The 17,200-nt window shown below is 41.1% G+C and overlaps 1 protein-coding gene across 1 annotated transcript in view; it reads left to right on the top strand.

The window, feature by feature from the left end:
• LOC121895920 (synaptotagmin-2-like) overlaps positions 1–17,200 on the top strand; it is a 59,092-nt gene that overhangs the window by 20,597 nt on the left and 21,295 nt on the right. The window contains exon 3 of the mRNA XM_042409465.1: positions 6,846–6,911. The gene's annotated coding sequence lies outside the window, so the exon portion shown is untranslated. The remainder of the gene's footprint in view (positions 1–6,845; positions 6,912–17,200) is intronic.

Raw genomic sequence — 17,200 nt, 5'->3', positions numbered from 1 at the left:
CCGGGTTTAATTACCGGGTCCGTTTGTTTTGGAGAGGAGGAGACTTCAGCAGATAATTCGAATCATGGTAAAAACCTACTGAACAATGAATACTGAAGGAACTGGTAGAAGCTTCACTGATGAAGACAACAAAACCCATGATCCCATGCTACTTCACAACGTCATCAAACTCCATCTTTTGTAATTGTTTTGAATGAGAGACCCCTAGCAGCAGAAATTACATAATGTGCATTTAAATTAATATTTTACTCTTTCTTGTCCTTATTTACCTTTTCATTCTTTTGGTATCTGAGTTGGATTGACCGTTCATGACAGTGCTGTAAATCACTGACCTACCTGAGCACTAAGATATTACACATGACCCTGCTTAAAGAAGATCTGCTTTATAAACCTCAGTGTAGGCTTCACAGCATTTTGTGATCCTGAAATCAATCTGTCCTGCCTGTCCAACACTCTTTATGCAGCTATCTCAGATCAAATGGGCTTTCGTGGGTGTACGTGTGTGCATCCATTCGTCCATCTGTATGTACTCGTGTTTGTGTGAAAATGTGTGTATTTGTGTTTGTGTTATCAGAGGACCGGTTCTTTAATGTGTTCGCCTGCCTTCTGGCTCTATGTTAAACCCCTGCATTGCAGCACTGCCAGTGGGATTTCAGCAGGCGCGGCCCTTTTTTTCTCTAACCCTCCATCCTCACAATAGAGAGATTAAATTTGGGCCAGATCCCTCCTGCGTGGAAAGCTCTTCGCTCACACATGCACTTCTTCCAGTGTTCATACGCTACGCTCCAGAGAGCGCAGGGCAGCTGAGAGCCCCCAAAAGTCTCCTGTAGGCTTCCTTTGCCCCACATGAATCCGCCCCTCCCTTGGCTGAGTCGGAGCAACAGTCATGGAGAGCCACGTGTCTTGGAGACAGACACAGACAGAGAGAACGAGAGACTGAGAGAGAGAGAAAAAGAAAACATGGGATCCTCAGGGGCTCAGCAATTCAAGTGCTGTCTGAGAAGCTGCACAGTAATCTTGTTAAAGAATGGAAAGGCTCTGCAGTTTGGTGCTGAGTGACTTTTCCAGTTGTTTGGGCTACATGGTCCTCTTCATCAAACAGAGACCAAATGGGGAATAAGAGGCAACATAAATCAGAGAATGTCCTTTCTCTTGGACAGCAGTGTGATTTTAGCAGTTTGGAATATTAGAAGAAAGCTCACAGTCGTGGATAGAGTCAATAAAACAGCACAGACAGCTAGTGCTGTGCTTCAGGAATGATTTTCACCCAAAAACTCAAAAAAATGTGTCAACTGCTTGGACTGAGGGATGCTGACAGAATGAAAAAGATTTTGACAGAAATGTTCATACTTTGATTAGATTTGTGATTATATTTTGGTCATAACTATATATACTGTAATGCAGCATTTAAGACAACCTAAAGACAACATCTAAACTACTGTATGTCACAATATTATGATAAGTTGAGAGCCAAAATGATTTTGTGCAAAATATGCCAAAAATGTCCATAGTCTCATATCACAACATGATATTATTTCACTGTATCACCCAAGAAAGGTCTATTCATTACTCATACAAGGTTCAGGCTGATGATGCTAATGAATTAGTGCAGTGTTTAAAGAGTTATGTCGTTGTAGATTATTAGTACAATTGTACTTATTTAGACCTATAGTTCACAAGGTAAAGAAATATTTCAGAACTGTAGGACTTCTTTCACATCTGGTGACACCTTAGTTCTGACTTTCAGTGATTTGGCATATCGATGTTCATTTTGATATGAATCCACTGCCTGCATGGTTCACTGACATGGACCAGTAATGGAAATCAAAGAACAGAGTCTTCATTAAATTCCCTTTCGTTTTTCCTCCACATAGTTTGGTCCCTCGGGGACATAAATAGGTAGGGGAAAGATCCAATTATGTTCACCGAGAGGCAATTCCCTTTAACGTGATTGTATCTGAGAATCTGCACGTCAGAGCCTGTCGCCCCTGTCAGCTAGCCAATTTATGATCTTTCAAAAATCTTTTTTTTTTTTTTTTAACCTTATATTTGTCCTCATGTTGTGAGATTATGGTGACTATGTGTTTTTCGTTTTGTAAAGCAATATGATCTGCATTTTGTGTATGAAGTTATAAATTACAGTTATTATGATTATGATATGATTGTTAGTATTAATATATAAGCATATGACAGGGCAGACGTCTTTACATTAAGGTTTCAAATCACATTTAACTGAATATTTTTGTTTTTTGATTCTGAATTCAGTCCTCGTCACTTGACCTTTCTATATGACATGAAGAAAATGCCACTCGTGTTCTCAGAGTGCTGCACTGTGAAGCAGTGTTGAAGCACTGCTTTTCTCTTCCCTGTCATGGCTGTCCCTCAGCTAGCTGCAAACAACTCACTTTGACAGTTTCATAGTGTTTCCAGGAGCACTAGAGGTATTTCACTGTGTAGGAACCCAAAGAGTCCAGAGTCTATATCCCTCCCTTTACCATAAAATTATTCTCCATTGTGCTGCATCAGCCCTCTTATTTAGAAATACTTTGAGTTGGGTCTGCTAGATTAAAAAAGGTTACCAGCACGAGGTATAGAGAACAGTTCCTCTCAGCATAAATTTAATAGCATCAGCAGGATCGTATGACAGATTTATCTCAAGGGTGTTACTTACTTAAATAGCTCTTTCAATGGGGAAATGAGCTATAACTTGCTCATTTATTTCATAAGAAAGTGTCTACTATTAGAGATAGTATTGCAATATCGAACAACAATGCCTCCGGCTGGTCTTCTCCTTCACACCATGCACTATAAATAGATCATTGTATAATATTTCTCCCATTAACTGATTTCAATGAAGTTATCAAGCAGCTATATTTTTCCGCCTGCTCACTTGACTGCCTCCCCCACTACACTGTTAAAGTCTTTCTTTCTGTGTTTCTCTCATGATATACTGAAGATTATCAACAATAACCTAAATCCTTTTATAATTAGGAACTACAGACCAATCTCAAACTTCCCCATCCTTAGCAAAATACTGGAAAAAGTTGTATATAAACAATTGGGTAATTACTTTTCCACCCGCAGTGTTTATGATGTGCTCCAGTTAGGTTTAATATCTAAGCACAGCACTGAAACAGCCCATATCAGAGTGACCACTGACCTTAAAATTTACAATGATTAAAAATTGTATCTATTTTAGCAGGTATACTCCATCAAAAGTGCTTGTCGGATGGTCGAATTGCTTCGGAAATTGCTCCCCCACACCTTTCCGAGGTCAGATTAGGTGAAGCTGTGAAGGGCCGTTGTCCCAAACGGACAATTTGACATTCACACCTACTTCATGCCATGATTGGCCAGCTGTGCAGAGGCAAGAAAGTCATCAGGGTTTTAACTCATCTCTCTAGATCTCTTCTCACATTCCAGACACTTTTAATGTCAACAACTGAGTGCAACACTATAAATGCCTTCCAGGAGAGACTGTCTAAAAATATTTATTATCTTTGCATTTAAACAATATTACCTGTTGGGAAAGAACGAGCATCAGAAAAGTGATGGTGAATGCAAGCAGAGCAGAGGAAAAGGTTAGCAGTAAGTTGTCAGTCTGGCAGTAAATGTATAGTATAGACTACACTGTGTCAGGTAATAAATGCTGTGGCTTCTCAAGACCAAGAAAAGTGCTAGAAAAGTAAAGGGGGTTAGCTTCCAAGTCAGCAACAATGGGTTAGCCTAACCTGATAACGCTAAACAGAGATTATTCCCTCCCCCCGCGACTGATCAATTAGTTGAAGATTATGTACGATTTCAGTCGACCAAGATTTTCTTTTGTTGACTACAGCCTTAGTAAACACGGATGTATTCAGACAAAATGTCATACAAACCAGTTCCGATCGACCAGAAACCAACCTGGGTAGATCCTGTTCTTAACTAACTTGATGGGGCTTTCTATATTTCCCTCCTAGCTTTAAATCTTAAATTTAAATCAGCTGAAACTAAAAAAAAATTTTTAGGGGTTCCTCAAGGGTCAATTCATGGACCTTTGCTTTTTTAATTTGTACATGCTCCAACTTGGCACCATTATAAAGAAACCTACAGTAACGTATCCTATTATACATACTGTATGTGGATGACACAGAGCTTTACATTTCTCTGTCTTCTGATGATTTTAGTCCTGTAAGCAAACTTGTAAACTGTATCAATGATACAAATTACTGGATGTCAAGAAATTAGTAGAAAGTAGTGGGTTGAAAAAACAGACAGGAAATTTATTCACATCTAAAATCACTGCCTCAGGAACACATTGAGCCTCTGAGCTATTATTAGTTACTCTGATCTTATAGATCCCCTGCTGGGATATTCTGAGACTTATAAAAATACTTGACTTGGATTAGTAATTAGTGTCTGTTATGGTTTTTCCACAAAAACATTCAGATAACTACCTAAAAATTGCCTCATTAAAAAATCCAGAATCTATGAAAGATTGCTGTCTCCTACTTCACTGTAAATCCATTCAGGCACATGCACTGCAGGCTTCAAGTTTCCACATCATACTTATGTAAATTGCATACTGGACCACAATTGGCTCTAAACTAGTTGTAATGTCACAAATCATGCTCATAGGTAGACCTCTTAAACTCTCATTACTCAGGGGAGCACAGAGAGATTTTCCCCCTTCAGCACATAAATGTGATGATACAGTTTTCTACTGTCAGTTTCTGCACATACAGTTTTCTGTACTGTTAGGCTTAAACATCCAAGTAAAGTAACAAAATGCATATTTTATCATATTTGAACGTCACACTTTGAAATCAGTAGCTTAACAGGGACAACGTTTTATCTTTTGAAAAACATATCTGAAAGGGTTTATATCTTAATCTCACTCTGAGAAGCTGATTCATACCTTCATCTCAACCAGGTTAGATTACTGTAACACCTCTCTTAGGTGGATTACCTAAACAACAACCTAATCAACTTATACCTATGTATTATTTACAGTGTTTGAAGCAAAGGTGGTGCTTTATTGACCTACCTAGAATAAAATCCAGATCTGGTGAAGGCACTTCTAGCTGATATCTCTCTGGAATAAATTGCCTAATGACCCGAGCTCTTTCTATGTCCGCATTCAGAAGTAAATGTTGTTTTCTAAGGCTTATGATTATTTATTGTGTGTGTGTGTGTGTGTGTGTGTGTGTGTGTGTGTGTGTGTGTGTGTGAGTGTGTGTGTGTGTGTGTCTCTTTGGGATGATTGTGTGGTGTGTTTTGGAGGGTGGGTGTTTGTGTTGTATGCTCTTGTGTTTTATTTATTATAATTACATGTCATTAGTTGCTATATGCACTTTAAATTCACGTCGAGTTTACATGTACTGAAATGTGCTATATAAATAAAATTGATTTGCCTTGCCTTGCCTGTATTAGCATGTTTAGAAGAGCCAAATCCATATATAAGACATATAATTCACAGAAGAGAAGCTGTTTGATTTAAACTGTGCAAACTGTTTTCCTTCACTGAAGTGCACAAATTGAAGTTAGTTATCTCTCCCTGTGGATGTCTTTCATGATACAATTACAATAAAGCAATTAAGTCCAGTGAGTCATGAAATTGATTGTTTTGCCAAAATAGGAAAAAGAAATTGGGCCACAAATAGAATATCCTCAAAGGTCTACAGAAGGACATGGATGGAATTTGACTGATTGTAAAAGTTCTTCACTACTCTCATCAGCAAATTGTGATTAGCAAGCATATTAAAGGACACAGCAGATAGTCTCTGGCAAATGTATGCTGCTAAGACAGTGACTTAGAGTATAGTGCAGTGCATAACCTCCTGTAAAGCCACAACTTAGTGTCTTTACAGTACAGAGGTGCTGATAGGTAGGGTTTTTTAACCTTTGGAGGGAGCAAGCCTAGCTGTTTTGCCCTGTTTCCGGTGTATATGCTAAGCTAGGCTAACTGTCTGCTGACTGTAGCTTCATATTTAATGGACAGCTACCAGAGCGGAGTCAATTTTCTCATCTAACTCTTGGCAAAAAAGCGAATAGGTGTATTTCCCAAAATGTTAAACTCCTCCTTTAATATTTGAGTTTTTTTTTTTACCAAAGGTGATTTTATTCTGCTAAAATGTTTTAAACCATGGAAGATGTGTTGCTTGGATTAGATTGTAGTATTTGTCTTACTCAGCCATTAGTGTGGTGGCGTTCATTTGTCAATACCTGCCTGTGATGCCTCGATATGCTAAAATATTTATAAATGGTGTTGATATTTAGGTGATAGAAATGTGCAAAATGACGCTTGTGAACTGAATGCTCTGTTTAAATTCTGTGTGGCAGTTTAGAAAGCTGTCAGGAAAGGGTATATCACGGTCAAACACATTTTTCAAAAAGACAGTCATTAGGGTGGTACTAGGGTAACAACAATGAATTAATTCAATAACTGGTGAGCTGTAGTGTGCAACGGATAGCTGTCAGGAATAATTCATTTGTCCCGCAGCTTTGTGAATCAAAATAGTTTGCCTCAGGCATATATCCGCTTGTTTATGTGGGAGGGAGACAGCTATCAATATTCTTCCCCTGGCGCAAAATGATTTTTGCTGTAACAAGGTTCTGCAGTGTGCAAATTGAAAGTTTGTTTAATCCTTATTTGATCATTTTAATTGAGATATGCTAATCACACAGATTTCTTTATGGAGTGCAAGTTAATGTCAAAGATATACCAGTTTACCTGCCTTTAAATGGATCCTTAAATCAACACTATTTGACACTATTTCGCCAAATTTCTTTCAGGGATTTAAATTAAATCATAGCTAGCTTCAAATAAATGCAATAAAGATGATATGCCTTTCTTTCTATTTCAGGATTTCTGACTGACAGCATTCTCACTGTGATTACCTCCAGACACTTTCAAGATCTGAGAATCGGCTGTAAGTATCCTACCAGAAAAGATACTGTGTGCATGAGTCGAGGCTACGAGCCAGTACTGTGCAGTATGTGAACATAAAGGTTGTGAGAGAAGGGGGAGGAGGAGATTCTCCACTTCATCAGAAGGTCCAGTGTCATTGCTGTGACCGTCCTCTTTAAAAGGAGACAGATCACTGCACATTGTTACATGCCTCCATCCTCTGCAGCTCCCCTCTTAGAAATACCATCCATTCTTCGTCATTCCAGAAATCCAGCTTGCCTCTGTGCCTTTACTGTCAACCGAAGGCATGGCCCAGATGGCGCGCTGTCTACGGCTGCATGCTTTCTGAAACCGTCCAGTAATATAACACTCTGATAAGCTGTGGGGTGAAGCATTAATTGTCCTGAATGAGAAGATTTTGTTGATTATCATTGATGGTGTGGTTATTTATACTTCATAGCAAATTATGTCAGCAGAATATTTTTGTGCTACGCATGGAATCCAAAAATGAAATCATTACCATATATTTTAATAGATATGAGCCTTGCGTAATCACATGTTTTGGACTCCACTAGATGTCAGCATGAAACGTTGGGTTTTCCCCACTCTCCCATCTGTGCTTAGGAAAGCTTTGTATGTGCCAGGGAGGAGGGAGCCCACTGCAGTGTGTAGCGAGCAGGAGAGGCGTGGTGAGGATGAAGGTGCAGCCCACTGTGAACAAGCATGATTTACTGTAGGACCGGCTCTTTGTGCGCCAGTCTCCAGCATACCCTGCACACTCCAGCACTCAGCTGATTAATCAGAGTCATTTCCATGAGTGATGGAAGCTCTAGTGCCTCAGGGGCTACAGCAAGCTAATAAACCCCAACGGACAAAAGCCACGCCTGGAAGGACAGTTACTGGCTGCTGCTTTTACACCGGCTCTGTTACTACAACCATCTGCCATTATTCAGCCCACACCGCCTCATCGTTATTAACATTGATCAGTTCAACATCTACTGAATGAGAATTCATACCTGCTGGTGCACAATTAGTTGTTTGAGCTTTTATTATTGTATAGAGATACTTCATACATTTTTTTTATATAAAGATGTATTTTCTCAGGATTTGGGCGATGCACCACAGGAAAATAAGACTAAAAAAGAGTCCTTCTCTCCCATCAGGATGATACTTTACATGATGAATGAGAATTCAAACACAAAGACTTCTGTATTAGGACTTTTTCTCTTTTTTATAAGAAGTAAATGCTAACACCAGAATAGAATACAAAAAATGAATAACAGATATAATAGAATGACAATAAAAGTAATATAGAGTAAGATAAATTTAGTCAAAGAAGTAAACTAAAATAGAAAAGTAATATTATATATTTTGCATATTGAAAGTTAATATTGGCAATGATATTGAAAAAGTAATATAAAGTAATATTGCACACGATATTGGAAAAAGTAATATTGCACTTAAGAAGATGGACTCCCTTGAAACTACTTCATATGTTGATGTAGAATAAAATGTACCAATTTTTCCCTAAATTGGCTTTTCCATCTGCAGTACTCCCTCAATATGTGCTAAGCTCACTTGCAGTAACACATATTTTAGCACCTTCTGAACAGCAGCGTGAAGACACAATATGGAAACATGACTCGAGCAGAGAGGTTTCCCTCTCACTCTGCCAGATCTATAATGGGCTAACACAATGAATTGCAAAGTATTGCATTCTTACGCCTCCTCACATCAGCAGCACCACAGCACGGATCTAATCCCTGACTGTCAGCCTCAGAATTGTATGTTTACCACACATACATAAGGACAGCTTTCACTAAATAGATGTAGAGATTGGGGGAGCGGCAACAATGCTTCACTGCTTCGTGTTTACAGCCACAACGGACATAAATTTTGAGACTTCACTTGATAAAAAGAAACACTAGATGCTGTCATATGCCTGTGCATGTGTGCTGTATTCACCATATCTTTTTTATGCAAATGTACGTTTTGTTTTTGTCACTTGCATAGATAAAAAACACCACAGTCTTTCTTCTTTGTCATCGTTCCTACTTTCCTCTTTTCCTGTTAAGGTTCTGTTGAAGATCTCTGCTGTCTCTGAAAGTACAGTCACCTTGTTAAAACACAGCCATGTGACTTTAATCATCAGAAAAACACATGGCATTACATGTGATTTTGTAGAAAAGGCTTGGGAGGACAATGCATTCCAGTGGCCTCCCACACTCATTGACTGAACAGCTTTAAAACATTGCTGTTAGCTCCATGCAGTTAGTCTCCATGACGCGTATGCCTTATTAAATATGTATTCTAAGTTGCACTGAATCTCTCTGGAGACTTGGCCTGTTTAGTTCAAAGTAATGTCTGTAATGTCTGTGAATTTTTTTCTCACTTCTTCAATGACATCATGCTCATAATTACTAGATCATTAGTGTATTTGCTATAGCAGCAATAGTCAGCAGTATACAACTATGGTGAGAGCATTCATTGTTGTCATCAGTCACTACACATCACTATCCTTCTGTTTTTCACATCTCTTGGCACAGGTGCCAGCGTTGCTCACCCTGGGTTTACCCAGCATGCCATGAATCTTGGTTGGATCAATATCCTGATCCCACTCAGACACTGAATCAGACCTGCCTGTACGGGTTTCAAGGCACTGGAGTGTAAGATATCTCTTACAATGTGGAAAATAGGGCACAAATGGATACAGGGTTGACTAGCTTTCATAGATTCAATGGCAAAGCCTTAAATGTCATGGCACATTGTTGATGAGGAGAGAATAGAAAGTGTGGATGGCTGCCATTTTATTTTCACCCTACACAAAACAATATGGAGGCGGAGAGCTGCAGGGAAAAGCTGAAGCAGCCACCTTCCAGGTTTAGTTGTGTACCTGTCTCTTAAATTACAACAAGATTTTATATTTCTATTTTTAACAAATCCTATGAAAAGACCAAAACCACCCATGCATTGATTGTACTAACAACTGATTTAGCTCATTCCTTTGTGCCAAGAGCTCCTTCATTGTCCAGAAACTATTAAAAACACTTCAGTAAGCCACACCGTTGCACTGGGTGACATGTTCCTTCCTTATGCCAAATGTGGGCACTGTCAGTTTGAGTCAGTCCGACATACACTGTCCTGTTTCATTTAAAGGTCCAGTGTGTAGAATTTAGTGGCATCTAGCTGTGAGGTTGCAGTTTCCTCCCCTTCCAAGCGTGTAGGAGGACCTATGGTGGCCATGGCACTCGCGAAAAACAAGGAAGGCCCTCTCTAGAGCCAGTGTTTGGTTTGTCCGTTCTGGGCTACTGTAGAAACATGGCGGTGCAACATGGCTGCCTCCGTGGAAGGGCACCCGCTCCCTATGTAGATATAAAGGGCTTATTGTAAGATAACGAAAACATGATTCTCACTTTCATGGGATTATACACTAATTAAAACATACTTATGAATATTATATTACATTTCTGCCAAGTCTGTTACGCTAGATGCCACTAAATTCTACCCACTGGACCTTTAAATACTTCCTACAAACCAAATGTGTATCAGTTCGCAGCTGAAAATAGTCCCCAACAAATGCAGCATTTACTCAGTAACGTTTGCAAAAAAACCACAGCCTCCAGCTCTTTTGGGAAATGACTGCACTTAAAAAAAAATCAAACTATATACAATATCTTCAATAGAACAAATGGGTTTGAGGCTGAGTGCCACAGACAGGGTAGGAAAGTCAGACGGTCAGAGAGACGGACTAAGGCATTTTTAATTTTCATAGCATTTGTTGACAGTAAGAAAAATGTTGAACAACACCAGCCTAATTCATTAAAGTTTGTACACTTACGTAACCTAGCAAATGCTAGGTGAAGATATAAAGAGGTGTGCTTTGCTTGTGCCATTTTTCTTGAGCATTACTGAGACAGCTTCTTCCCTGTAATTACCAGATCACTTCTAATTCAAAACCAGCAACCACACATTACTGCCTGGAACCAGCACTGAGGAATGGTATTGCCACAGACAGCGAACAAATTACATTCCTCTCTCTACTCTTGTATGTTTTGAAATTACAAAAAGCCATCTCACTTTCTCTATGTCTCCCTCTCTCCCTTCCATTTTTACTGATTGAGACTTTATTGATTTCTGGTTCAAGTGCTCATTGCTGGCCAATAAGGAGGGTGATTCACTTAGGGGACGATGATAATTCTCAGTGACACGCAGTAATACCCGAAGGGCTCCAAACTGTCTGGTTCAGCGTTGGTGTTAAGCGAAAGAGTGCGTCACATCTTGTCATTAAACAAGCAGATTTACACAGTAATATCCAAACTGTAAGGGGAAAAGAGCAGTTTGAGCTAAGGGGTCTGGGTGGCATTGCTCACGATTTTGCAGTTGAAGTATTTCTACTATGAACTGTGTATTTTTTTTTTTTTTTTTTATCACAGGACCATACTTAAAACCATCTTTACTAAGCTTCAGAAGCTTACATAAAGCAATGTGAAAAAAAGACTTCTTTTATGTCAGCAACGTTTTTAAATCATACCATACTGACAACTCTCATTTATTTATACACTTGTATGCGCCATACTGTGATATCTACCCTGCCAGTATTTGTGCCGTTGTCGTAGGATTAAAATCTTTCTTGATGACAGTGGGAGTGGTGCAAGTCTAAAGACATAATTCAGATAAATGGATAGAGATGGCAAGAGAGAAAGAGACTCAGCAGCAGACTACAGTACTGCTGCGGTAAGCACACAGCAAATGACAGTCTTCTTCTTGTCTTCGTCCGTTTATCTAGAGGTCTCATCTACAGTATGTCGTTTTCTTTTTACTTATTTACATCCACTCATTTTTTCATGCAGTTGCAGCCTTGTAAGCTCTGGAACATGTCTGAGCCCTGCGGAGTCCCAGAGAAGCGGCGCTGTTTGAACGAGGGTGGGGGTGCCGGTCGGACAGTAGAGCATATGGATGCTTTTGGATTGCCCTTATGCATTGGACTGGGGGCGCAGATTGCTGCATACAGCACCTTATGAGCAGCATCACAAATCAGCCGGCTGAGTAGTGAGCGCTGGAGTGGAGGGAGAGATGGAAGATGGAGAGAAAGCGAGGGCAAGGGAGAGGGGAAAGGGGAGGGAGGGAGAGGGGGGGGGGGGATCCTTTCAGTGAAAGTGATAGAAAGAGTGGAGAGAGGGAGAGGAGGAGGGGATTGAGAGAAACAGAGGTGGGGGTAGTCACAGATAGAATGAGTGAGCGTGTGTGTGTACGTGTGTGTGTATGGGAGAACAAGTAGTGCTGCAGTGGAAACAGTGCGAGGAGGACTGCAGTTTCTGGTGCTGATGGGAGAGCGGTCGAGGGACGTTATTAAGGCATTGTAACATTAATCCTAAGTGCCTCTTTGGTGAATGGGTTAGCCTGTTGTGGAGAACAGGATTACGGAATTGCGATAGTGCTGGTAAGGGTGTATTTCAACTCTCTTCTCAGCATTGCTTAAACACTTCCTTTAATGAATCTGGAATAGAGTTGTGGGCATTTAAGGCTGGTGGTTGTTGCTGTAGTTCGGGATTTTTACAGGCTGCATCTGACTTTCCTTTGTCTGTTTCCTTTTTGTTGGTTGTACCATAATGCAGGTGATGTGTGCATGTTACTTCCTGGTGCGTGTGGTCCAAACTTTACTCAAAGCTAATTCATTCAAGCTTTGTGAAGGGAATACTGAGCATCATCTGGGTCCTGGTCTGCCTCAGGATAGAGCTATGGACCTTGCCTTCATGCAATCTGTTTTGATTCCACATCAGGGACTGTTTGGTGAATTTTTAGAAGGGGTTGTTGTAGCTCTTGATCTAGATTATTCTCATTGATCATGCCTCATTTAGCCTGCCTGGTGGGTGTAGTACCTCTTTCCTGGAGAGTGTCCAAGAGGCTGCCCTGCTGACAGATGCTCTGCTTACCCCTCTAGATACACCGGCATCTCTCGCAACCTCCCTGAACACTGACAAACAACCAAGTGGAGCCAAAAAATGACACACTATACTAAAACACCTCAGGTCTACTGTATTGTAACCGCAATGTAGCAAAACAGACACAAGCCACTGTGCTCTTTATCTTTTGAGACCGAATAGTCAGACACAAAAAGAGGCTGACAGTTGTGCTGAGGAGTATAGAGAGGGGTGGGGATTTTATAAAGTGCTGCAGGATGCTCTTTTTTCTGCTGTCTCTCATGGGACATATAGCTCTGGCAGCATTGAGGTGACAGTACCAAGGACAAAACCTATCTTGGGCTTCTTGTACCTCTTACAGCTTAATGCTGACTCTTGCAGTTCTACATTAGGCCTGTCATTTGTATGACAGATATTTCATTAAATCAAATGTGATTCAAATTCATTACAACATGCAGCTAAATTGCCAGCTATAAATAACGAGGTTAGAATATCTGAAGTGTTACTGAGAGCTTGAGGTTTTCTCACAGTTTGAAGGTGCGGTTTTGAAACAAATATGGTACAATTTTCACATATTGCACAAAGAGTATTATTTGTTCTTTTGTCATACCAGGGCTCTGTGTCCTGAAGTAACATCTTGAAATATAAACCAGGTTTTTTCTTTCCCCAGAGTCTCTGGTGTTGTAATTATCCAAGACAGTCAATGGCGTGTATTTTGAGCGGTCACATGACCACTCAGGTTTCAGAAGTGTAGTAAACAAAACAGTGTGAAGAATGTGAGGGATATGATATGTTAGGTATATGCTATACTTGCATACATGTTTACTTCTCCAGTATCAGAGTGCAGAGGACTATTTGGTACTGAGCATGCTCTGAAGGTTGCTTTTTTGTCAGGCTCTAAAACATTCAGGCAGGCTCATTAAGTCCGTACCTCAGGCTGCCGCTCCCAGTGGCACTCACACTGAGAAATACTCTCCGAGTCTCTCATACATAACTAGAAAAATGAGAGGATGCTTTGAAGTTCACCAATCTTATTTCTTTTTTTTCTGTGGGCTCCTTCCAAGAAGGCAGCTGGTGCCCGAATGATGGAGTGCTCAAAGAAGAAGAGAAAGAAAAGAGGCTTATTCTAACTGTGCAGCCTGTATCCTGTCCTAGAGTGTATTGCTTGAGTGGGTGTGCCCTCTTGCACCCACATCACCCTTGTCTTCCTACTTCCTGCTGCTTCATTACTGTAGGTAGAAATATTTCTTCTCTGCTTGCATTTAAAATATTCCAAAAGCCGAAGTGTGATAAAAAAAATGACAAAGCTAGCCATATTGGACTCTGAGAAAGAGTGAATGTTTTTCCCTCTGACACATTAGCACAGCCATCATTGTGATTGCTCAGCTGTTGTCAGCTTCTCACTCCAGGTGAGAGCGGAGCCTTCCCAGTCCTGGCCCCTGCCCATGTGATGGTGTGTTTCTGGCAGAGAGCTTCAGTGTTAAATGGTCAGGCGCTGTCACCAGTCACAGCATCCTGCTGTGCTGACAGGGCACTCTCGCCACTCTTTAATCTTCAGAGGGTGAAAAAAACATGTCGACTTTTGTTGTCACATTTCAGCTGCAAATTTTTTGTCCCTCCTTCTCAGCCTCATCTTGGAGGAGAGGATTTGCGATGGTGCAGAGAGAGCATACCACGGATCAGGGTGACAGTTTTCTGTAGAGAATGAGGGAAATCATTTTCAGTGCGTTTCATCATACTGGAGATGTTTTGTGTAACACTTCCAATATCACTGCAAAACCTTTAAATTTACATTAAGATTTACACATATATTCAGCGGTTAGTTTAAAGGAACAGTGTGACATTTTAGGAAATGCCCTAATTCGCTCAATGACAGAGAGTTAGATGAAAAGTTTGATACGTCATGCCTGTACAGCGACACCTTGATTGCACCGGGCACGGCTGCGTCACATTCTGGCTGTGACTAGGTATTGTTCCATCCTCCGCACGGCATCATACCCCACCGTGAGCATTTCAGAAGCTGAGTGTTTTGCTCCCATAGCGCCAGAGAGAAGAAAGTCAACCCACTACCTGGAGAGGATAGGGACAGGCCAGGGACTAGGGCAGTCATGGCAGCAGTGGTGTCATAAAATCTTGTGATATTCCACTTCCAAGATGAATCTCATCGTCCATGGTGACAAATAACTTCTGGTTGCTCATCTCTCTTTGAAACTCAGCAATGACATAGCTTCCATCAAAAATAGACTAGGCACATATGTTTAGTGGAGCGGAGTGGAGAGGGACATTTCTGAAATGCAGTGCAACGTGTCTGGTGGGATCACAAGTATTCACTAGAGTGGCCACAATAAGTTCCTGCGGACATGTCAGAGCCAGAACTCGGCACAGATGCGCCCAGTGGAATCAAGCTATAAACATGAAGCTACCACAAACAGCCAGTTAGCTTAGCTTAGCAAACTGGAAACAGGGGGAAAAGGCTAGCCTGGCTCTGTCCAATGGTAACAACAAAATGCCTAGGTGTATCATTACCGCTTCTAGTTCATATGTCATACCTCGTTTGTTTAATCCGTACAAATACTGAAGTGTACTGTAAAAATGACAATTCAGTATTTCAGGGTTTATGTGGCAGCAACTTCCTTGAGTCTCTAGTGGTTGCCTGGCAACTGCTCAGAGCCAAAAAATGGTCCGGCACATAACCCGCCATAGAACAGATGTCGCTGGACTTTTTATGTACAGAATTAAACAAACCAGATATAACTTGTTAAGTAGTGAGCTTTAAAGGTGCTGGTAGGCAGATTTTGTTAAAGCTGGACAGAGCCAGGCTAGCTGTTTCCCCCTGTTTCCAGTCTTTGTTTAAGTCTACGCTAACTGATTGCAGGCTATATTCAACAGACCAACATGAGAGTGTTATCTATCTTCTCATCTAACTGTATTTCCTAAAATGTCTGTTCCTACGGCAGTCATGGTGGATGATTTCCTAACTTGAAAAGAGATTTTGTGTTCTCACTCTCTACACATTTTCCTTTTTAATATAAGAATGTCAGTAGATGTGGCCTATCTGCAGTTCTGCAGAAACCCTCTCCTCCACACAGCCTTACATGCAGATTGGGTCACTATCTCTGTAACAGAATTATTAATCGACCTATCAGGGGACAGGGAAAGGGGTTGTGCTGAGGGGGAGAGGGAGGATGTATGGCAACTGGCTGTAAATGATCCCTGCAGCTCCTCGCTCAGCATTCAAACTCTGGCGCCTCCCACCTCCTTTTCAAGGATCCCTCCTGATAATAGCTGAGTCACATTCAGCTGCAGGTGAGAATAAGCATTGTTTTATCTACACATGCAGGTTTGTGAATGACCCTCTCTGGATCGTCCTTTGGGCCAGCACACAATGAGATATATGAGGTAGAGGCTTTTCTCTAATTCTCTTTATGAGATAATGTGCATGGCTCCTTTTTGACATCCTTATCTCAGTTGCTGCCCTCAGATTAGTGGTGGCACTAGCAGGATTTCCTGAACTAATTGCATTTTGTTGACATGAAGGTAGAATAGCCACATTGACATCTCTGATTGACAGTCACAGTCTTTTCTCATGGACGTTTGCATTCTGTATGTGTGCATCGTGAGTATTTGTACAGCCCTGAGGCAAAACACAGGGGTTTGATGCCTCAGTAAATGTCCTGTCCTAGATGGTTGCATAAGCAGTTCTACTGACTGTGTGGGAGATCAGTGACTGAGTGAATGTGTATCTGTCTTTCACCTTGTTGTTTGTTGTTGTGGAGATCACCATGCAGAAAAAATAGTAGTTACCTGGATGCAACTCCAGTTCTATCAGTACGTGTATAGCCCTTTAACAGGCTTCACTGTTGGTCTACCCCCCACAAGGAGAGAAAAATGTCTTTGCACTCACTGCTCAATCGGAGGGTAACACCCACGCAGCACCCTCCCCCCCATAAAACCCTAGTGCTCTCGTTGCTTGTCTCCCTTTGAAACTCAGCAACAAACAACTGGGGCCAGCTGGGCTTGTAGTTAGAGGGCTATGCACATATTCATAAAACTGGAGTTACATCCAGGTAACTACTATTTCTATGTCGTATGTGCTCCGCCCTCTGACAGGCTTCACTATTGGTTAAAACCTAAGGCAAAGGCCATTAGGGATGAGAGGTACTCCCAGCTTGGCCCAAACCAACACTAATCAGAACCAAGCCACAACCACAAAAAACACCTCAGTCTGTTCCAGACGAGGTTCCCCCAGACAGCGCACCAAGCACTGAATGAGACACTGACCCAGCAGTCATGTCCCTGAGATATGTCTGCACAAGGTTGAAGTGGAAGACCAGGAGGTGGCCAAACAGATCTCCTCCACAGAGACACTCCGGAAAAGCGCCATAGAGGA

Source organism: Thunnus maccoyii, chromosome 4 (genome assembly GCF_910596095.1).
Source record: "Thunnus maccoyii chromosome 4, fThuMac1.1, whole genome shotgun sequence".
Taxonomy (NCBI): domain Eukaryota; kingdom Metazoa; phylum Chordata; class Actinopteri; order Scombriformes; family Scombridae; genus Thunnus; species Thunnus maccoyii.
The sequence above is the reverse complement of the archived record's forward strand: the minus strand, read 5'-3'. Positions and strand labels throughout refer to the sequence as shown.